The sequence below is a fragment of the Euprymna scolopes genome, chromosome 33 (genome assembly GCF_053919585.1).
Source record: "Euprymna scolopes isolate OS-2025 chromosome 33, ASM5391958v1, whole genome shotgun sequence".
Taxonomy (NCBI): Eukaryota; Metazoa; Mollusca; class Cephalopoda; order Sepiida; family Sepiolidae; genus Euprymna; species Euprymna scolopes.
In genome coordinates, this window is record NC_136514.1 from 76,606,087 (window position 1) to 76,620,727 (window position 14,641).

Sequence of the window (14,641 nt, forward strand, 5' to 3'; positions counted from 1 at the left end):
TTGTTTAAATTTCTCACATCACCTTGTTATCTATTTTTAAGACTGGAGAAAACATGTTCACGTGTCAGGATGGCCGAGCGGTCTAAGGCGCCAGACTACAGGGACTGTGATTCCTTACCTAGAACTATGAGTGTTCTGGTCCACGGATGGGGGCGTGGGTTCGAATCCCACTTCTGACAACATTTTTACAAATTTTGATATAATTTTATTTTTTGTTTAAATTTCTCACATCACCATGTTATCTATTTTTAAGACTGGAGAAAGCACGTTCGCATGTCAGGATGGCCGAGCGGTCTAAGGCGCCAGACTCAAGGGACTGTGATTCCTTACCTAGAACTATGAGTTTTCTGGTCCACGGATGTGGGCGTGGGTTCGAATCCCACTCCTGACAACATTTTTACAAATTTTGATATAATTTTATTTTTTGTTTAAATTTCTCACATCACCATGTTATCTATTTTTAAGACTGGAGAAAGCACGTTCGCATGTTAGGATGGCCGAGCGGTCTAAGGCGCCAGACTCAAGGGACTGTGATTCCTTACCTAGAACTATGAGTGTTTTGGTCCACGGATGTGGGCGTGGGTTCGAATCCCACTCCTGACAACATTTTTACAAATTTTGATATAATTTTATTTTTTGTTTAAATTTCTCACATCAACATGTTATCTATTTTTAAGACTGGAGAAAACACGTTCACATGTCAGGATGGCCGAGCGGTCTAAGGCGCCAGACTCAAGGGACTGTGATTCCTTACCTAGAACTATGAGTGTTTTGTCCACGGATGTGGGCGTGGGTGTTAATCCCACTCCTGACAACATTTTTACAAATTTTGATATAATTTTATTTTTTGTTTAAATTTCTCACATCACAATGTAATCTATTTTTAAGACTGGAGAAAACACGTTCACATGTCAGGATTGCCGAGCGGTCTAAGGCGCCAGACTCAAGGGACTGTGATTCCTTACCTAGAACTATGAGTGTTCTGGTCCACGGATGTGGGGGTGGGTGCGAATCCCACTCCTGACAACATTTTTACAAATTTTGATATAATTTTATTATTTGTTTAATTTTCTAACATCACCATGTTATCTATTTTTAAGACTGGAGAAAACGCGTTCACATTTTAGGATGGCCGAGCGGTCTAAGGTTCTAGACTTAAGGGACTGTGATTCCTTACCTAGAACTATGAGTGTTCTGGTCCACGGATGTGGGCGTGGGTTCTAATCCCACTCCTGACAACATTTTTACAAATTTTGATATAATTTTATTTTTTGTTTAAATTTCTCACATCACCATGTTATCTATTTTTAAGACTGGAGAAAGCACGTTCGCATGTCAGGATGGCCGAGCGGTCTAAGGCGCCAGACTCAAGGGACTGTGATTCCTTACCTAGAACTATGATTGTTCTGGTCCACGGATGTGGGCGTGGGTTCGAATCCCACTCCTGACAACATTTTTACAAATTTTGATATAATTTTATTTTTTGTTTAAATTTCTCACATCACCAATTTATCTATTTTTAAGACTGGGGAAAGCACGGTCACAGGTCAGGATGGCCGAGCGGTCTAAGGCGCCAGACTCAAGGGACTGTGTTTCCATACCTAGAACTATGAGTGTTCTGGTCCACGGATGTGGGCGTGGGTTCGAATCCCACTCCTGACAACATTTTTACAAATTTTGATATAATTTTATTTTTTTTTTAAATTTCTCACATCACCATGTTATCTATTTTTAAGACTGGAGAAAACACGTTCACATGTCAGGATGGCCGAGCGGTCTAAGGCGCCAGACTCAAGGGACTGTGATTCCTTACCTAGAACTATGAGTGTTCAGGTCCACGGATGTGGGCGTGGGTTCGAATCCCACTCCTGACAACATTTTTACAAATTTTGATATAATTTTATTTTTTGTTTAAATTTCTCACATCACCATGTTATCTATTTTCAAGACTGGAGAAAGCACGTTCACATGTCAGGATGGCCGAGCGGTCTAAGGCGCCAGACTCAAGGGACTGTGATTCCTTACCTAGAACTATGAGTGTTCTGGTCCACAGATGTGGGCGTGGGTTCGAATCCCACTCCTGACAACATTTTTACAAATTTTGATATAATTTTATTTTTTGTTTAAATTTCTCACATCACCATGTTATCTATTTTTAAGACTGGCGGAAACACGTTCACATGTCAGGATGGCCGAGCGGTCTAAGGCGCCAGACTCAAGGGACTGTGATTCCTTACCTAGAACTATGAGTGTTCTGGTCCACGGATGTGGGCGTGGGTTCGAATCCCACTCCTAACAACATTTTTACAAATTTTGATATAATTTTATTTTTTGTTTAAATTTCTCACATCACCATGTTACTATTTTTAAGACTCGAGAAAACACGTTCACAGGTCAGGATGGCCGAGCGGTCTAAGGATCCAGACTACAGGGACTGTGATTCCTTACCTAGAACTATGAGTGTTCTGGTCCACGGATGTGGGCGTGGGTTCGAATCCCACTCCTGACAACATTTTTACAAATTTTGATATAATTTTATTTTTTGTTTAAATTTCTCACATCACCATGTTATCTATTTTTAAGACTGGAGAAACACGTTCACATGTCAGGATGGTCAAGCGGTCTAAGGCGCCAGACTCAAGGGACTGTGATTCCTTACCTAGAACTATGAGTGTTCTGGTCCACGGATGTGGGCGTGGGTTCGACGCCCACTCCTGACAACATTTTTACAAATTTTGGTATAATTTTATTTTTTGTTTAAATTTCTCACATCACCATGTTATCTATTTTTAAGACTGGAGAAAACACGTTCACATATCAGGATGGCCGAGCGGTCTAAGGCGCCAGACTCAAGGGAGTGTGATTCCTTACCTAGAACTATGAGTGTTCTTGTCCACGGATGTGGGCGGTGGTTCGAATCCCACTCCTGACAACATTTTTACAAATTTTGATATAATTTTATTTTTTGTTTAAATTTCTCACATCACCATGTTATCTATTTTTAAGACTGGAGAAAACACGTTCACATGTCAGGATGGCCGAGCGGTCAAAGGCGCCAGACTTAAGGGACTGTGATTCCTTACCTAGAACTATGAGTGTTCTGGTCCACGGATGTGGGCGGTGGTTCGAATCCCACTCCTGACAACATTTTTTAAAAATTTGATATAATTTTTTTTTTTGTTTAAATTTCTCACATCACCTTGTTATCTATTTTTGAGACTGGAGAAAACACGTTCACGTGTCAGGATGGCCGAGCGGTCTAAGGCGCCATACTACAGGGACTGTGATTCCGTACCTAGAACTATGAGTGTTCTGGTCCACGGATGTGGGCGTGGGTTCGAATCCCACTTCTGACAACATTTTTACAAATTTTGATATAATTTTATTTTTTGTTTAAATTTCTCACATCACCATGTTATCTATTTTTAAGACTGGAGAAAGCACGTTCGCATGTCAGGATGGCCGAGCGGTCTAAGGCGCCAGACTCAAGGGACTGTGATTCCTTACCTAGAACTATGAGTTTTCTGGTCCACGGATGTGGGCGTGGGTTCGAATCCCACTCCTGACAACATTTTTACAAATTTTGATATAATTTTATTTTTTGTTTAAATTTCTCACATCACCATGTTATCTATTTTTAAGACTGGAGAAAGCACGTTCGCATGTCAGGATGGCCGAGCGGTCTAAGGCGCCAGACTCAAGGGACTGTGATTCCTTACCTAGAACTATGAGTGTTCTGGTCCACGGATGTGGGCGTGGGTTCGAATCCCACTCCTGACAACATTTTTACAAATTTTGATATAATTTTATTTTTTGTTTAAATTTCTCACATCACCATGTTATCTATTTTTAAGACTGGAGAAAGCACGTTCACATGTCAGGATGGCCGAGCGGTCTAAGGCGCCAGACTCAAGGGACTGTGATTCCTTACCTAGAACTATGAGTGTTCTGGTCCACAGATGTGGGCGTGGGTTCGAATCCCACTCCTGACAACATTTTTACAAATTTTGATATAATTTTATTTTTTGTTTAAATTTCTCACATCACCATGTTATCTATTTTTAAGACTGGCGGAAACACGTTCACATGTCAGGATGGCCGAGCGGTCTAAGGCGCCAGACTCAAGGGACTGTGATTCCTTACCTAGAACTATGAGTGTTCTGGTCCACGGATGTGGGCGTGGGTTCGAATCCCACTCCTAACAACATTTTTACAAATTTTGATATAATTTTATTTTTTGTTTAAATTTCTCACATCACTATGTTACTATTTTTAAGACTCGAGAAAACACGTTCACAGGTCAGGATGGCCGAGCGGTCTAAGGATCCAGACTACAGGGACTGTGATTCCTTACCTAGAACTATGAGTGTTCTGGTCCACGGATGTGGGCGTGGGTTCGAATCCCACTCCTGACAACATTTTTACAAATTTTGATATAATTTTATTTTTTGTTTAAATTTCTCACATCACCATGTTATCTATTTTTAAGACTGGAGAAACACGTTCACATGTCAGGATGGTCAAGCGGTCTAAAGCGCCAGACTCAAGGGACTGTGATTCCTTACCTAGAACTATGAGTGTTCTGGTCCACGGATGTGGGCGTGGGTTCGACGCCCACTCCTGACAACATTATCACAAATTTTGGTATAATTTTATTTTTTGTTTAAATTTCTCACATCACCATGTTATCTATTTTTAAGACTGGAGAAAACACGTTCACATATCAGGATGGCCGAGCGGTCTAAGGCGCCAGACTCAAGGGAGTGTGATTCCTTACCTAGAACTATGAGTGTTCTGGTCCACGGATGTGGGCGGTGGTTCGAATCCCACTCCTGACAACATTTTTACAAATTTTGATATAATTTTATTTTTTGTTTAAATTTCTCACATCACCATGTTATCTATTTTTAAGACTGGAGAAAACACGTTCACATGTCAGGATGGCCGAGCGGTCAAAGGCGCCAGACTTAAGGGACTGTGATTCCTTACCTAGAACTATGAGTGTTCTGGTCCACGGATGTGGGCGGTGGTTCGAATCCCACTCCTGACAACATTTTTTAAAAATTTGATATAATTTTTTTTTTTGTTTAAATTTCTCACATCACCTTGTTATCTATTTTTGAGACTGGAGAAAACACGTTCACGTGTCAGGATGGCCGAGCGGTCTAAGGCGCCAGACTACAGGGACTGTGATTCCGTACCTAGAACTATGAGTGTTCTGGTCCACGGATGTGGGCGTGGGTTCGAATCCCACTTCTGACAACATTTTTACAAATTTTGATATAATTTTATTTTTTGTTTAAATTTCTCACATCACCATGTTATCTATTTTTAAGACTGGAGAAAGCACGTTCACATGTCAGGATGGCCGAGCGGTCTAAGGCGCCAGACTCAAGGGACTGTGATTCCTTACCTAGAACTATGAGTGTTCTGGTCCACGGATGTGGGCGTGGGTTCGAATCCCACTCCTGACAACATTTTTACAAATTTTGATATAATTTTATTTTTTGTTTAAATTTCTCACATCACCATGTTATCTATTTTTAAGACTGGAGGAAGCACGTACACATGTCAGCATGGCCGAGCGGTCTAAGGCGCCAGACTCAAGGGAATGTGATTCCTTACCTAGAACTATGAGTGTTCTGGTCCACGGATGTGGGCGTGGGTTCGAATCCCACTCCTGACAACATTTTTACAAATTTTGATATAATTTTATTGTTTGTTTAAATTTCTCACATCACCATGTTATCTATTTTTAAGACTGGAGAAAACACGTTCACATGTCAGGATGGTCAAGCGGTCTAAGGCGCCAGACTCAAGGGACTGTGATTCGTTACCTAGACCTGTGAGTGTTCTGGTCCACGGATGTGGGCGTGGGTTCGAATCCCACTCCTGACAACATTATCACAAATTTTGATATAATTTTATTTTTGTTTAAATTTCTCACATCACCATGTTATGTATTTTTAAGACTGGAGAAAGCGCGTTCACATGTCAGGATGGCCGAGCGGTCTAAGGCGCCAGACTCAAGGGACTGTGATTCCTTACCTAGAACTATGAGTGTTCTGGTCCACGGATGTGGGCGTGGGTTCGACGCCCACTCCTGACAACATTTTTACAAATTTTGGTATAATTTTATTTTTTGTTTAAATTTCTCACATCACCATGTTATCTATTTTTAAGACTGGAGAAAACACGTTCACATGTCAGGATGGCCGAGCGGTCAAAGGCGCCAGACTCAAGGGACTGTGATTCCTTACCTAGAACTATGAGTGTTCTGGTCCACGGATGTGGGCGTGGGTTCGAATCCCTACTCCTGACAACATTTTTACAAAATTTGTTATAATTTTTTTTTTTGTTTAAATTTCTCACATCACCATGTTATCTATTTTTAAGACTGGAGAAAACACGTTCACGTGTCAGGATGGCCGAGCGGTCTAAGGCGCCAGACTCAAGGGACTGTGATTCCGTACCTAGAACTATGAGTGTTCTGGTCCACGGATGTGGGCGTGGGTTCGAATCCCACTCCTGACAACATTTTTACAAATTTTGATATAATTTGATTTTTTGTTTAAATTTCTCACATCACCATGTTATCTATTTTTAAGACTGGAGAAAACACGTCCACATGTCAGGATGGCCGAGCGGTCTAAGGCGCCAGACTCAAGGAACTGTGATTCCTTACCTAGAACTATGAGTGTTCTGGTCCACGGATGTGGGCGTGGGTTCGAATCCCACTCTTGACAACATTTTTACAAATTTTGATATAATGTTATTTTTTTGTTTAAATTTCTCACATCACCATGTTATCTATTTTTAAGACTGGAGAAAACACGTTCACATGTCAGGATGGCCGAGCGGTCTAAGGCGCCAGACGCAAGGGACTGTGATTCCTTACCTAGAACTATGAGTGTTCTGGTCCACGGATGGGGCCGTGGGTTTGAATCCCACTCCTGACAACATTTTTACAAATTTTGATATAATTTTTTTTTTTTGTTTAAATTTCTCACATCACCATGTTATCTATTTTTAAGACTGGAGAAAACACGTTCACATGTCAGGATGGCCTAGCGGTCTAAGGCGCCAGATTTAAGGGACTGTGATTCCTTACCTAGAATTATGAGTGTTTTGGTTCACGGATGTGGGCGTGGGTTCGAATCCCACTCCTGACAACATTTTTACAAATTTTGATATAATTTTATTTTTTTTTTAAATTTCTCACATCACCATGTTATCTATTTTTAAGACCGGAGAAAACACGTTCACATGTCAGGATGGCCGAGTGGTCTGAGGCGCTTGACTCAAGGGACTGTGATTCCTTACCTAGAACTATGAGTGTTCTGATCCACGGATGTGGGCGTGGGTTCGAATCCCACTCCTGACAACATTTTTACAAATTTTGATATAATTTTATTTTTTGTTTAAATTTCTCACATCACCATGTTATCTATTTTTAAGACTGGGGAAAACACGGTCACAGGTCAGGATGGCCGAGCGGTCTAAGGCGGCAGACTCAAGGGACGTTGTTTCTTTACCTAGAACTATGAGTGTTCTGGTTCACGGATGTGGGCGTGGGTTCGAATCCCACTCCTGACAACATTTTTACAAATTTTGATATAATTTTATTTTTTGTTTAAATTTCTCACATCACCATGTTATCTATTTTTAAGACTGGAGAAAACACGTTCACATGTCAGGATGGCCGAGCGGTCTAAGGCGCCAGAATCAAGGGACTGTGATTCCTTACCTAGATCTATGAGTGTTCTGGTCCACGGATGTGGGCGTGGGTTCGAATCCCACTCCTGACAACATTATCACAAATTTTGATATAATTTTATTTTTGTTTAAATTTCTCACATCACCATGTTATGTATTTTTAAGACTGGAGAAAGCGCGTTCACATGTCAGGATGGCCGAGCGGTCTAAGGCGCCAGACTCAAGGGACTGTGATTCCTTACCTAGAACTATGAGTGTTCTGGTCCACGGATGTGGGCGTGGGTTCGACGCCCACTCCTGACAACATTTTTACAAATTTTGGTATAATTTTATTTTTTGTTTAAATTTCTCACATCACCATGTTATCTATTTTTAAGACTGGAGAAAACACGTTCACATGTCAGGATGGCCGAGCGGTCAAAGGCGCCAGACTCAAGGGACTGTGATTCCTTACCTAGAACTATGAGTGTTCTGGTCCACGGATGTGGGCGTGGGTTCGAATCCCTACTCCTGACAACATTTTTACAAAATTTGTTATAATTTTTTTTTTTGTTTAAATTTCTCACATCACCATGTTATCTATTTTTAAGACTGGAGAAAACACGTTCACGTGTCAGGATGGCCGAGCGGTCTAAGGCGCCAGACTACAGGGACTGTGATTCCGTACCTAGAACTATGAGTGTTCTGGTCCACGGATGTGGGCGTGGGTTCGAATCCCACTCCTGACAACATTTTTACAAATTTTGATATAATTTGATTTTTTGTTTAAATTTCTCACATCACCATGTTATCTATTTTTAAGACTGGAGAAAACACGTCCACATGTCAGGATGGCCGAGCGGTCTAAGGCGCCAGACTCAAGGAACTGTGATTCCTTACCTAGAACTATGAGTGTTCTGGTCCACGGATGTGGGCGTGGGTTCGAATCCCACTCCTGACAACATTTTTACAAATTTTGATATAATGTTATTTTTTTGTTTAAATTTCTCACATCACCATGTTATCTATTTTTAAGACTGGAGAAAACACGTTCACATGTCAGGATGGCCGAGCGGTCTAAGGCGCCAGACGCAAGGGACTGTGATTCCTTACCTAGAACTATGAGTGTTCTGGTCCACGGATGGGGCCGTGGGTTTGAATCCCACTCCTGACAACATTTTTACAAATTTTGATATAATTTTTTTTTTTTGTTTAAATTTCTCACATCACCATGTTATCTATTTTTAAGACTGGAGAAAACACGTTCACATGTCAGGATGGCCTAGCGGTCTAAGGCGCCAGATTTAAGGGACTGTGATTCCTTACCTAGAACTATGAGTGTTTTGGTTCACGGATGTGGGCGTGGGTTCGAATCCCACTCCTGACAACATTTTTACAAATTTTGATATAATTTTATTTTTTTTTTAAATTTCTCACATCACCATGTTATCTATTTTTAAGACCGGAGAAAACACGTTCACATGTAAGGATGGCCGAGTGGTCTGAGGCGCTTGACTCAAGGGACTGTGATTCCTTACCTAGAACTATGAGTGTTCTGATCCACGGATGTGGGCGTGGGTTCGAATCCCACTCCTGACAACATTTTTACAAATTTTGATATAATTTTATTTTTTGTTTAAATTTCTCACATCACCATGTTATCTATTTTTAAGACTGGGGAAAACACGGTCACAGGTCAGGATGGCCGAGCGGTCTAAGGCGGCAGACTCAAGGGACGTTGTTTCTTTACCTAGAACTATGAGTGTTCTGGTTCACGGATGTGGGCGTGGGTTCGAATCCCACTCCTGACAACATTTTTACAAATTTTGATATAATTTTATTTTTTGTTTAAATTTCTCACATCACCATGTTATCTATTTTTAAGACTGGAGAAAACACGTTCACATGTCAGGATGGCCGAGCGGTCTAAGGCGCCAGACTCAAGGGACTGTGATACCTTACCTAGATCTATGAGTGTTCTGGTCCACGGATGTGGGCGTTGGTTCGAATCCGACTCCTGACAACATTTTTACAAATTTTGATATAATTTAATTTTTTGTTTAAATTTCTCACATCACCATGTTATCTATTTTTAAGACTGGAGAAAACACCTGCACATGTCAGGATAGCCGAGCGGTCTAAGGCGCCAGATTCAAGGGAATGTGATTCCTTACATAGAACTATGAGTGTTCTGGTCCACGGATGTGGGCGTGGGTTCGAATCCCACTCCTGACAACATTTTTACAAATTTTGATATAATTTTATTTTTTGTTTAAATTTCTCACATCACCATGTTATCTATTTTTAAGACTGGAGAAAACACGTTCACATGTCAGGATGGCCGAGCGGTCTATGGCGCCAGACTCAAGGGACTGTGATTCCTTACCTATAACTGTGAGTTTTCTGGTCCACTGATGTGGGCGTGGGTTCGAATCCCACTCCTGACAACATTTTTACAAATTTTGATATAATTTTATTTTTTGTTTAAATTTCTCACATCACCATGTTATCTATGTTTAGATTGGGGAAAACACGGTCACAGGTCAGGATGGCCGAGCGGTCTAATGCGCCAGACTCAAGGGACTGTGTTTCCTTACCTAGAACTATGAGTGTTCTGGTCCACGGATGTGGGCGTGGGTTCGAATCCCACTCCTGACAACATTTTTACAAATTTTGATATAATTTTATTTTTTGTTTAAATTTCTCACATCACCATGTTATCTATTTTTAAGACTGGAGAAAACACGTTCGCATGTCAGGATGGCCGAGCGGTCTAAGGCGCCAGACTCAAGGGACTGTGATTCCTTACCTAGAACTATGAGTGTTCTGGTCCACGGATGTGGGCGTGGGTTCGAATCCAACTCCTGACAACATTTTTACAAATTTTGATATAATTTTATTTTTTGTTTAAATTTCTCACATCACCATGTTATCTATTTTCAAGACTGGAGAAAGCACTTTCACATGTCAGGATGGCCGAGCGGTCTAAGGCGCCAGACTCAAGGGACTGTGATTCCTTACCTAGAACTATGAGTGTTCTGGTCCACGGATGTGGGCGTGGGTTCGAATCCCACTCCTGACAACATTTTTACAAATTTTGATATAATTTTATTTTTTGTTTAAATTTCTCACATCACCATGTTATCTATTTTTAAGACTGGAGAAAACACGTTCACAGGTCAGGATGGCCGAGCGGTCTAAGGATCCAGACTCAAGGGACTGTGATTCCTTACCTAGAACTATGAGTGTTCTGGTCCACGGATGTGGGCGTGGGTTCGAATCCCACTCCTGACAACATTTTTGCAAATTTTGATATAATTTTATTTTTTGTTTAAATTTCTCACATCACCATGTTATCTATTTTTAAGACTGGAGAAAACACGTTCACATGTCAGGATGGTCAAGCGGTCTAAGGCGCCAGACTCAAGGGACTGTGATTCGTTACCTAGAACTATGAGTGTTCTGGTCCACGGATGTGGGCGTGGGTTCGAATCCCACTCCTGACAACATTATCACAAATTTTTATATAATTTTATTTTTGTTTACATTTCTCACATCACCATGTTATGTATTTTTAAGACTGGAGAAAGCGCGTTCACATGTCAGGATGGCCGAGCGGTCTAAGGCGCCAGACTCAAGGGACTGTGATTCCTTACCTAGAACTATGAGTGTTCTGGTCCACGGATGTGGGCGTGGGTTCGACGCCAACTCCTGACAACATTTTTACAAAGTTTGGTATAATTTTATTTTTTGTTTAAATTTCTCACATCACCATGTTATCTATTTTTAAGACGGGAGAAAACACGTACACATGTCAGGATGGCCGAGCGGTCAAAGGCGCCAGACTCAAGGGACTGTGATTCCTTACCTAGAACTATGAGTGTTCTGGTCCACGGATGTGGGCGTGGGTTCGACGCCCACTCCTGACAACATTTTTACAAAATTTGATATAATTTTATTTTTTGTTTAAATTTCTCACATCACCATGTTATCTATTTTTAAGACTGGAGAAAACACGTTCACATGTCAGGATGGCCGAGCGGTCTAAGGCGCCAGACTCAAGGGACTGTGATTCCTTACCTAGAACTATGAGTGTTCTGGTCCACGGATGTGGGCGTGGGGTCGAATCCCACTCCTGACAACATTTTCACAAATTTTGATATAATTTTTTTTTTGTTTAAATTTCTCACATCACCATGTTATCTATTTTTAAGACTGGAGAAAACACGTTCACATGTCAGGATGGCAGAGCGGTCTAAGGCGCCAGACTCAAGGGACTGTGATTCCTTACCTAGAACTATGAGTGTTCTGGTCCACGGATGTGGGCGTGGGTTCGAATCCCACTCCTGACAACATTTTTACAAATTTTGATATAATTTTATTTTTTGTTTAAATTTCTCACATCACCATGTTATCTATTTTCAAGACTGGAGAAAACACGTTCACATGTCAGGATGGCCGAGCGGTCTAAGGCGCCAGACTCAAGGGACTGTGATTCCTTACCTAGAACTATGAGTGTTCTGGTCCACGGATGTGGGCGTGGGGTCGAATCCCACTCCTGACAACATTTTCACAAATTTTGATATAATTTGTTTTTTTGTTTAAATTTCTCACATCACCATGTTATCTATTTTTAAGACTGGAGAAAACACGTTCACATGTCAGGATGGCAGAGCGGTCTAAGGCGCCAGACTCAAGGGACTGTGATTCCTTACCTAGAACTATGAGTGTTCTGGTCCACGGATGTGGGCGTGGGTTCGAATCCCACTCCTGACAACATTTTTACAAATTTTGATATAATTTTATTTTTTGTTTAAATTTCTCACATCACCATGTTATCTATTTTTAAGACTGGAGAAAACACGTCCACATGTCAGGATGGCCGAGCGGTCTAAGGTTCTAGACTCAAGGGACTGTGATTCCTTACCTAGAACTATGAGTGTTCTGGTCCACGGATGTGGGCGTGGGTTCGAATCCCACTCCTGACAACATTTTTACAAATTTTGATATAATTTTATTTTTTGTTTAAATTTCTCACATCACCATGTTATCTATTTAAAGGACTGGAGAAAGCACGTTCGCATGTCAGGATGGCCGAGCGGTCGAAGGCGCCAGACTCAAGGGACTGTGATTCCTTACCTAGAACAATGAGTGTTCTGGTCCACGGATGTGGGCGTGGGTTCGAATCCCACTCCTGACAACATTTTTACAAATTTTGATATAATTTTATTTTTTGTTTAAATTTCTCACATCACCATGTTATCTATTTTTAAGACTGGAGAAAGCACGTTCGCATGTCAGGATGGCCGAGCGGTCTAAGGCGCCAGACTCAAGGGACTGTGATTCCTTACCTAGAACTATGAGTGTTCTGGTCCACGGATGTGGGCGTGGGTTCGAATCCCACTCCTGACAACATTTTTACAAATTTTGATATAATTTTATTTTTTGTTTAAATTTCTCACATCACCATGTTATCTATTTTTAAGACTGGGGAAAACACGGTCACAGGTCAGGATGGCCGAGCGGTCTTAGGCGCCAGACACAAGGGACTGTGTTTCCTTACCTAGAACTATGAGTGTTCTGGTCCACGGATGTGGGCGTGGGTTCGAATCCCACTCCTGACAACATTTTTACAAATTTTGATATAATTTTATTTTTTGTTTAAATTTCTCACATCACCATGTTATCTATTTTTAAGACTGGAGAAAACACGTTCACATGTCAGGATGGCCAAGCGGTCTAAGGCGCCAGACTCAAGGGACTGTGATTCCTTACCTAGAACTATGAGTGTTCTGGTCCACGGATGTGGGCGTGGGTTCGAATCCCACTCCTGACAACATTTTTACAAATTTTGATATAATTTTTTTTTTTGTTCAAATTTCTCACATCACCATGTTATCTATTTTTAAGACTGGAGAAAACACGTTCACATGTCAGGATGGCCGAGCGGTCTAAGGCGCCAGACTCAAGGGACTGTGATTCCTTACCTAGAACTATGAGTGTTCTGGTCCACGGATGTGGGCGTGGGGTCGAATCCCACTCCTGACAACATTTTCACAAATTTTGATATAATTTTTTTTTTTGTTTAAATTTCTCACATCACCATGTTATCTATTTTTAAGACTGGAGAAAACACGTTCACATGTCAGGATGGCAGAGCGGTCTAAGGCGCCAGACTCAAGGGACTGTGATTCCTTACCTAGAACTATGCGTGTTCTGGTCCACGGATGTGGGCGTGGGTTCGAATCCCACTCCTGACAACATTTTTACAAATTTTGATATAATTTTATTTTTTGTTTAAATTTCTCACATCACCATGTTATCTATTTGTAAGACTGGAGAAAACACGTTCACATGTCAGGATGGCCGAGCGGTCTAAGGCGCCAGACTCAAGGGACTGTGATTCCTTACCTAGAACTATGAGTGTTCTGGTCCACGGATATGGGCGTGGGTTCGAATCCCACTCCTGACAACATTTTTACAAATTTTGATATAATTTTATTTTTTGTTTAAATTGCTCACATCGCCATGTTATCTATTTTTAAGACTGGGGAAGACACGTCCACATGTCAGGATGGCCGAGCGGTCTAAGGCGCCAGACTCAAGGGACTGTGATTCCTTACCTAGAACTATGAGTGTTCTGGTCCACGGATGTGGGCGTGGGTTCGAATCCCACTCCTGACAACATTTTTACAAATTTTGATATAATTTTATTGTTTGTTTAAATTTCTCACATCACCATGTTATCTATTTTAAGACTGGGGAAAACACAGTCACAGGTCAGGATGGCCGAGCGGTCTTTGGCGCCAGACTCAAGGGACTGTGATTCCTTACCTAGAACTATGAGTTTTCTGGTCCATTGATGTGGGCGTGGGTTCGAATCCCACTCCTGACAACATTTTTACAAATTTTGATATAATTTTATTGTTTGTTTAAATTTCTCACA

General features: G+C 41.2%; 55 non-coding genes across 55 annotated transcripts; all 55 read left to right on the top strand.

The window, feature by feature from the left end:
* Nucleotides 1–63: 63 nt before the first annotated feature.
* Trnac-aca (transfer RNA cysteine (anticodon ACA)) lies at nucleotides 64–179 on the top strand. The gene is made up of 2 exons: nucleotides 64–101; nucleotides 134–179. It is a non-coding gene; the product is annotated as a tRNA-Cys (tRNA).
* Nucleotides 180–275: 96 nt separating this feature from the next.
* Nucleotides 276–391, top strand: Trnal-caa (transfer RNA leucine (anticodon CAA)). The gene is made up of 2 exons: nucleotides 276–313; nucleotides 346–391. It is a non-coding gene; the product is annotated as a tRNA-Leu (tRNA).
* Nucleotides 392–487: 96 nt separating this feature from the next.
* Trnal-caa (transfer RNA leucine (anticodon CAA)) lies at nucleotides 488–603 on the top strand. The gene is made up of 2 exons: nucleotides 488–525; nucleotides 558–603. It is a non-coding gene; the product is annotated as a tRNA-Leu (tRNA).
* Nucleotides 604–1,334: 731 nt separating this feature from the next.
* Trnal-caa (transfer RNA leucine (anticodon CAA)) lies at nucleotides 1,335–1,450 on the top strand. Its single transcript has 2 exons — nucleotides 1,335–1,372; nucleotides 1,405–1,450. It is a non-coding gene; the product is annotated as a tRNA-Leu (tRNA).
* A 96-nt stretch (nucleotides 1,451–1,546) lies between these two features.
* Nucleotides 1,547–1,662, top strand: Trnal-caa (transfer RNA leucine (anticodon CAA)). The gene is made up of 2 exons: nucleotides 1,547–1,584; nucleotides 1,617–1,662. It is a non-coding gene; the product is annotated as a tRNA-Leu (tRNA).
* A 96-nt stretch (nucleotides 1,663–1,758) lies between these two features.
* Trnal-caa (transfer RNA leucine (anticodon CAA)) lies at nucleotides 1,759–1,874 on the top strand. Its single transcript has 2 exons — nucleotides 1,759–1,796; nucleotides 1,829–1,874. It is a non-coding gene; the product is annotated as a tRNA-Leu (tRNA).
* Nucleotides 1,875–1,970: 96 nt separating this feature from the next.
* Nucleotides 1,971–2,086, top strand: Trnal-caa (transfer RNA leucine (anticodon CAA)). The gene is made up of 2 exons: nucleotides 1,971–2,008; nucleotides 2,041–2,086. It is a non-coding gene; the product is annotated as a tRNA-Leu (tRNA).
* Nucleotides 2,087–2,182: 96 nt separating this feature from the next.
* On the top strand, nucleotides 2,183–2,298 carry Trnal-caa (transfer RNA leucine (anticodon CAA)). Its single transcript has 2 exons — nucleotides 2,183–2,220; nucleotides 2,253–2,298. It is a non-coding gene; the product is annotated as a tRNA-Leu (tRNA).
* Nucleotides 2,299–2,393: 95 nt separating this feature from the next.
* Trnac-aca (transfer RNA cysteine (anticodon ACA)) lies at nucleotides 2,394–2,509 on the top strand. Its single transcript has 2 exons — nucleotides 2,394–2,431; nucleotides 2,464–2,509. It is a non-coding gene; the product is annotated as a tRNA-Cys (tRNA).
* Nucleotides 2,510–3,240: 731 nt separating this feature from the next.
* Trnac-aca (transfer RNA cysteine (anticodon ACA)) lies at nucleotides 3,241–3,356 on the top strand. The gene is made up of 2 exons: nucleotides 3,241–3,278; nucleotides 3,324–3,356. It is a non-coding gene; the product is annotated as a tRNA-Cys (tRNA).
* Nucleotides 3,357–3,452: 96 nt separating this feature from the next.
* On the top strand, nucleotides 3,453–3,568 carry Trnal-caa (transfer RNA leucine (anticodon CAA)). The gene is made up of 2 exons: nucleotides 3,453–3,490; nucleotides 3,523–3,568. It is a non-coding gene; the product is annotated as a tRNA-Leu (tRNA).
* Nucleotides 3,569–3,664: 96 nt separating this feature from the next.
* Trnal-caa (transfer RNA leucine (anticodon CAA)) lies at nucleotides 3,665–3,780 on the top strand. Its single transcript has 2 exons — nucleotides 3,665–3,702; nucleotides 3,735–3,780. It is a non-coding gene; the product is annotated as a tRNA-Leu (tRNA).
* A 96-nt stretch (nucleotides 3,781–3,876) lies between these two features.
* Trnal-caa (transfer RNA leucine (anticodon CAA)) lies at nucleotides 3,877–3,992 on the top strand. Its single transcript has 2 exons — nucleotides 3,877–3,914; nucleotides 3,947–3,992. It is a non-coding gene; the product is annotated as a tRNA-Leu (tRNA).
* A 96-nt stretch (nucleotides 3,993–4,088) lies between these two features.
* Nucleotides 4,089–4,204, top strand: Trnal-caa (transfer RNA leucine (anticodon CAA)). The gene is made up of 2 exons: nucleotides 4,089–4,126; nucleotides 4,159–4,204. It is a non-coding gene; the product is annotated as a tRNA-Leu (tRNA).
* Nucleotides 4,205–4,299: 95 nt separating this feature from the next.
* Trnac-aca (transfer RNA cysteine (anticodon ACA)) lies at nucleotides 4,300–4,415 on the top strand. Its single transcript has 2 exons — nucleotides 4,300–4,337; nucleotides 4,370–4,415. It is a non-coding gene; the product is annotated as a tRNA-Cys (tRNA).
* A 731-nt stretch (nucleotides 4,416–5,146) lies between these two features.
* On the top strand, nucleotides 5,147–5,262 carry Trnac-aca (transfer RNA cysteine (anticodon ACA)). Its single transcript has 2 exons — nucleotides 5,147–5,184; nucleotides 5,217–5,262. It is a non-coding gene; the product is annotated as a tRNA-Cys (tRNA).
* A 96-nt stretch (nucleotides 5,263–5,358) lies between these two features.
* Trnal-caa (transfer RNA leucine (anticodon CAA)) lies at nucleotides 5,359–5,474 on the top strand. Its single transcript has 2 exons — nucleotides 5,359–5,396; nucleotides 5,429–5,474. It is a non-coding gene; the product is annotated as a tRNA-Leu (tRNA).
* A 96-nt stretch (nucleotides 5,475–5,570) lies between these two features.
* On the top strand, nucleotides 5,571–5,686 carry Trnal-caa (transfer RNA leucine (anticodon CAA)). Its single transcript has 2 exons — nucleotides 5,571–5,608; nucleotides 5,641–5,686. It is a non-coding gene; the product is annotated as a tRNA-Leu (tRNA).
* Nucleotides 5,687–5,782: 96 nt separating this feature from the next.
* On the top strand, nucleotides 5,783–5,898 carry Trnal-caa (transfer RNA leucine (anticodon CAA)). The gene is made up of 2 exons: nucleotides 5,783–5,820; nucleotides 5,853–5,898. It is a non-coding gene; the product is annotated as a tRNA-Leu (tRNA).
* Nucleotides 5,899–5,993: 95 nt separating this feature from the next.
* Trnal-caa (transfer RNA leucine (anticodon CAA)) lies at nucleotides 5,994–6,109 on the top strand. Its single transcript has 2 exons — nucleotides 5,994–6,031; nucleotides 6,064–6,109. It is a non-coding gene; the product is annotated as a tRNA-Leu (tRNA).
* A 96-nt stretch (nucleotides 6,110–6,205) lies between these two features.
* Nucleotides 6,206–6,322, top strand: Trnal-caa (transfer RNA leucine (anticodon CAA)). The gene is made up of 2 exons: nucleotides 6,206–6,243; nucleotides 6,276–6,322. It is a non-coding gene; the product is annotated as a tRNA-Leu (tRNA).
* A 96-nt stretch (nucleotides 6,323–6,418) lies between these two features.
* Nucleotides 6,419–6,534, top strand: Trnal-caa (transfer RNA leucine (anticodon CAA)). Its single transcript has 2 exons — nucleotides 6,419–6,456; nucleotides 6,489–6,534. It is a non-coding gene; the product is annotated as a tRNA-Leu (tRNA).
* A 96-nt stretch (nucleotides 6,535–6,630) lies between these two features.
* On the top strand, nucleotides 6,631–6,746 carry Trnal-caa (transfer RNA leucine (anticodon CAA)). Its single transcript has 2 exons — nucleotides 6,631–6,668; nucleotides 6,701–6,746. It is a non-coding gene; the product is annotated as a tRNA-Leu (tRNA).
* Nucleotides 6,747–7,056: 310 nt separating this feature from the next.
* Trnal-uaa (transfer RNA leucine (anticodon UAA)) lies at nucleotides 7,057–7,172 on the top strand. Its single transcript has 2 exons — nucleotides 7,057–7,094; nucleotides 7,127–7,172. It is a non-coding gene; the product is annotated as a tRNA-Leu (tRNA).
* Nucleotides 7,173–7,480: 308 nt separating this feature from the next.
* Trnal-caa (transfer RNA leucine (anticodon CAA)) lies at nucleotides 7,481–7,596 on the top strand. Its single transcript has 2 exons — nucleotides 7,481–7,518; nucleotides 7,557–7,596. It is a non-coding gene; the product is annotated as a tRNA-Leu (tRNA).
* A 96-nt stretch (nucleotides 7,597–7,692) lies between these two features.
* Trnal-caa (transfer RNA leucine (anticodon CAA)) lies at nucleotides 7,693–7,808 on the top strand. Its single transcript has 2 exons — nucleotides 7,693–7,730; nucleotides 7,763–7,808. It is a non-coding gene; the product is annotated as a tRNA-Leu (tRNA).
* Nucleotides 7,809–7,903: 95 nt separating this feature from the next.
* Trnal-caa (transfer RNA leucine (anticodon CAA)) lies at nucleotides 7,904–8,019 on the top strand. Its single transcript has 2 exons — nucleotides 7,904–7,941; nucleotides 7,974–8,019. It is a non-coding gene; the product is annotated as a tRNA-Leu (tRNA).
* A 96-nt stretch (nucleotides 8,020–8,115) lies between these two features.
* Trnal-caa (transfer RNA leucine (anticodon CAA)) lies at nucleotides 8,116–8,232 on the top strand. The gene is made up of 2 exons: nucleotides 8,116–8,153; nucleotides 8,186–8,232. It is a non-coding gene; the product is annotated as a tRNA-Leu (tRNA).
* A 96-nt stretch (nucleotides 8,233–8,328) lies between these two features.
* Trnac-aca (transfer RNA cysteine (anticodon ACA)) lies at nucleotides 8,329–8,444 on the top strand. Its single transcript has 2 exons — nucleotides 8,329–8,366; nucleotides 8,399–8,444. It is a non-coding gene; the product is annotated as a tRNA-Cys (tRNA).
* A 96-nt stretch (nucleotides 8,445–8,540) lies between these two features.
* On the top strand, nucleotides 8,541–8,656 carry Trnal-caa (transfer RNA leucine (anticodon CAA)). Its single transcript has 2 exons — nucleotides 8,541–8,578; nucleotides 8,611–8,656. It is a non-coding gene; the product is annotated as a tRNA-Leu (tRNA).
* Nucleotides 8,657–8,966: 310 nt separating this feature from the next.
* On the top strand, nucleotides 8,967–9,082 carry Trnal-uaa (transfer RNA leucine (anticodon UAA)). Its single transcript has 2 exons — nucleotides 8,967–9,004; nucleotides 9,037–9,082. It is a non-coding gene; the product is annotated as a tRNA-Leu (tRNA).
* Nucleotides 9,083–9,390: 308 nt separating this feature from the next.
* On the top strand, nucleotides 9,391–9,506 carry Trnal-caa (transfer RNA leucine (anticodon CAA)). Its single transcript has 2 exons — nucleotides 9,391–9,428; nucleotides 9,467–9,506. It is a non-coding gene; the product is annotated as a tRNA-Leu (tRNA).
* Nucleotides 9,507–9,602: 96 nt separating this feature from the next.
* Trnal-caa (transfer RNA leucine (anticodon CAA)) lies at nucleotides 9,603–9,718 on the top strand. The gene is made up of 2 exons: nucleotides 9,603–9,640; nucleotides 9,673–9,718. It is a non-coding gene; the product is annotated as a tRNA-Leu (tRNA).
* Nucleotides 9,719–9,814: 96 nt separating this feature from the next.
* Nucleotides 9,815–9,930, top strand: Trnal-caa (transfer RNA leucine (anticodon CAA)). The gene is made up of 2 exons: nucleotides 9,815–9,852; nucleotides 9,885–9,930. It is a non-coding gene; the product is annotated as a tRNA-Leu (tRNA).
* A 96-nt stretch (nucleotides 9,931–10,026) lies between these two features.
* On the top strand, nucleotides 10,027–10,142 carry Trnal-caa (transfer RNA leucine (anticodon CAA)). The gene is made up of 2 exons: nucleotides 10,027–10,064; nucleotides 10,097–10,142. It is a non-coding gene; the product is annotated as a tRNA-Leu (tRNA).
* A 95-nt stretch (nucleotides 10,143–10,237) lies between these two features.
* Nucleotides 10,238–10,353, top strand: Trnal-caa (transfer RNA leucine (anticodon CAA)). Its single transcript has 2 exons — nucleotides 10,238–10,275; nucleotides 10,308–10,353. It is a non-coding gene; the product is annotated as a tRNA-Leu (tRNA).
* A 96-nt stretch (nucleotides 10,354–10,449) lies between these two features.
* Nucleotides 10,450–10,565, top strand: Trnal-caa (transfer RNA leucine (anticodon CAA)). Its single transcript has 2 exons — nucleotides 10,450–10,487; nucleotides 10,520–10,565. It is a non-coding gene; the product is annotated as a tRNA-Leu (tRNA).
* A 96-nt stretch (nucleotides 10,566–10,661) lies between these two features.
* On the top strand, nucleotides 10,662–10,777 carry Trnal-caa (transfer RNA leucine (anticodon CAA)). The gene is made up of 2 exons: nucleotides 10,662–10,699; nucleotides 10,732–10,777. It is a non-coding gene; the product is annotated as a tRNA-Leu (tRNA).
* A 96-nt stretch (nucleotides 10,778–10,873) lies between these two features.
* On the top strand, nucleotides 10,874–10,989 carry Trnal-caa (transfer RNA leucine (anticodon CAA)). The gene is made up of 2 exons: nucleotides 10,874–10,911; nucleotides 10,944–10,989. It is a non-coding gene; the product is annotated as a tRNA-Leu (tRNA).
* A 96-nt stretch (nucleotides 10,990–11,085) lies between these two features.
* Trnal-caa (transfer RNA leucine (anticodon CAA)) lies at nucleotides 11,086–11,201 on the top strand. Its single transcript has 2 exons — nucleotides 11,086–11,123; nucleotides 11,156–11,201. It is a non-coding gene; the product is annotated as a tRNA-Leu (tRNA).
* A 307-nt stretch (nucleotides 11,202–11,508) lies between these two features.
* Nucleotides 11,509–11,624, top strand: Trnal-caa (transfer RNA leucine (anticodon CAA)). Its single transcript has 2 exons — nucleotides 11,509–11,546; nucleotides 11,579–11,624. It is a non-coding gene; the product is annotated as a tRNA-Leu (tRNA).
* A 96-nt stretch (nucleotides 11,625–11,720) lies between these two features.
* Trnal-caa (transfer RNA leucine (anticodon CAA)) lies at nucleotides 11,721–11,836 on the top strand. The gene is made up of 2 exons: nucleotides 11,721–11,758; nucleotides 11,791–11,836. It is a non-coding gene; the product is annotated as a tRNA-Leu (tRNA).
* Nucleotides 11,837–11,931: 95 nt separating this feature from the next.
* Trnal-caa (transfer RNA leucine (anticodon CAA)) lies at nucleotides 11,932–12,047 on the top strand. The gene is made up of 2 exons: nucleotides 11,932–11,969; nucleotides 12,002–12,047. It is a non-coding gene; the product is annotated as a tRNA-Leu (tRNA).
* A 96-nt stretch (nucleotides 12,048–12,143) lies between these two features.
* Nucleotides 12,144–12,259, top strand: Trnal-caa (transfer RNA leucine (anticodon CAA)). The gene is made up of 2 exons: nucleotides 12,144–12,181; nucleotides 12,214–12,259. It is a non-coding gene; the product is annotated as a tRNA-Leu (tRNA).
* A 96-nt stretch (nucleotides 12,260–12,355) lies between these two features.
* Trnal-caa (transfer RNA leucine (anticodon CAA)) lies at nucleotides 12,356–12,471 on the top strand. Its single transcript has 2 exons — nucleotides 12,356–12,393; nucleotides 12,426–12,471. It is a non-coding gene; the product is annotated as a tRNA-Leu (tRNA).
* A 96-nt stretch (nucleotides 12,472–12,567) lies between these two features.
* Nucleotides 12,568–12,683, top strand: Trnal-caa (transfer RNA leucine (anticodon CAA)). The gene is made up of 2 exons: nucleotides 12,568–12,605; nucleotides 12,638–12,683. It is a non-coding gene; the product is annotated as a tRNA-Leu (tRNA).
* A 96-nt stretch (nucleotides 12,684–12,779) lies between these two features.
* Nucleotides 12,780–12,895, top strand: Trnal-caa (transfer RNA leucine (anticodon CAA)). The gene is made up of 2 exons: nucleotides 12,780–12,817; nucleotides 12,850–12,895. It is a non-coding gene; the product is annotated as a tRNA-Leu (tRNA).
* Nucleotides 12,896–12,991: 96 nt separating this feature from the next.
* On the top strand, nucleotides 12,992–13,107 carry Trnal-caa (transfer RNA leucine (anticodon CAA)). Its single transcript has 2 exons — nucleotides 12,992–13,029; nucleotides 13,062–13,107. It is a non-coding gene; the product is annotated as a tRNA-Leu (tRNA).
* A 96-nt stretch (nucleotides 13,108–13,203) lies between these two features.
* Trnal-caa (transfer RNA leucine (anticodon CAA)) lies at nucleotides 13,204–13,319 on the top strand. The gene is made up of 2 exons: nucleotides 13,204–13,241; nucleotides 13,274–13,319. It is a non-coding gene; the product is annotated as a tRNA-Leu (tRNA).
* A 96-nt stretch (nucleotides 13,320–13,415) lies between these two features.
* Nucleotides 13,416–13,531, top strand: Trnal-caa (transfer RNA leucine (anticodon CAA)). The gene is made up of 2 exons: nucleotides 13,416–13,453; nucleotides 13,486–13,531. It is a non-coding gene; the product is annotated as a tRNA-Leu (tRNA).
* A 96-nt stretch (nucleotides 13,532–13,627) lies between these two features.
* Nucleotides 13,628–13,743, top strand: Trnal-caa (transfer RNA leucine (anticodon CAA)). Its single transcript has 2 exons — nucleotides 13,628–13,665; nucleotides 13,698–13,743. It is a non-coding gene; the product is annotated as a tRNA-Leu (tRNA).
* Nucleotides 13,744–13,839: 96 nt separating this feature from the next.
* Nucleotides 13,840–13,955, top strand: Trnal-caa (transfer RNA leucine (anticodon CAA)). Its single transcript has 2 exons — nucleotides 13,840–13,877; nucleotides 13,910–13,955. It is a non-coding gene; the product is annotated as a tRNA-Leu (tRNA).
* Nucleotides 13,956–14,051: 96 nt separating this feature from the next.
* Nucleotides 14,052–14,167, top strand: Trnal-caa (transfer RNA leucine (anticodon CAA)). Its single transcript has 2 exons — nucleotides 14,052–14,089; nucleotides 14,122–14,167. It is a non-coding gene; the product is annotated as a tRNA-Leu (tRNA).
* Nucleotides 14,168–14,263: 96 nt separating this feature from the next.
* On the top strand, nucleotides 14,264–14,379 carry Trnal-caa (transfer RNA leucine (anticodon CAA)). Its single transcript has 2 exons — nucleotides 14,264–14,301; nucleotides 14,334–14,379. It is a non-coding gene; the product is annotated as a tRNA-Leu (tRNA).
* Nucleotides 14,380–14,474: 95 nt separating this feature from the next.
* Nucleotides 14,475–14,590, top strand: Trnal-caa (transfer RNA leucine (anticodon CAA)). The gene is made up of 2 exons: nucleotides 14,475–14,512; nucleotides 14,545–14,590. It is a non-coding gene; the product is annotated as a tRNA-Leu (tRNA).
* Nucleotides 14,591–14,641: the final 51 nt, after the last annotated feature.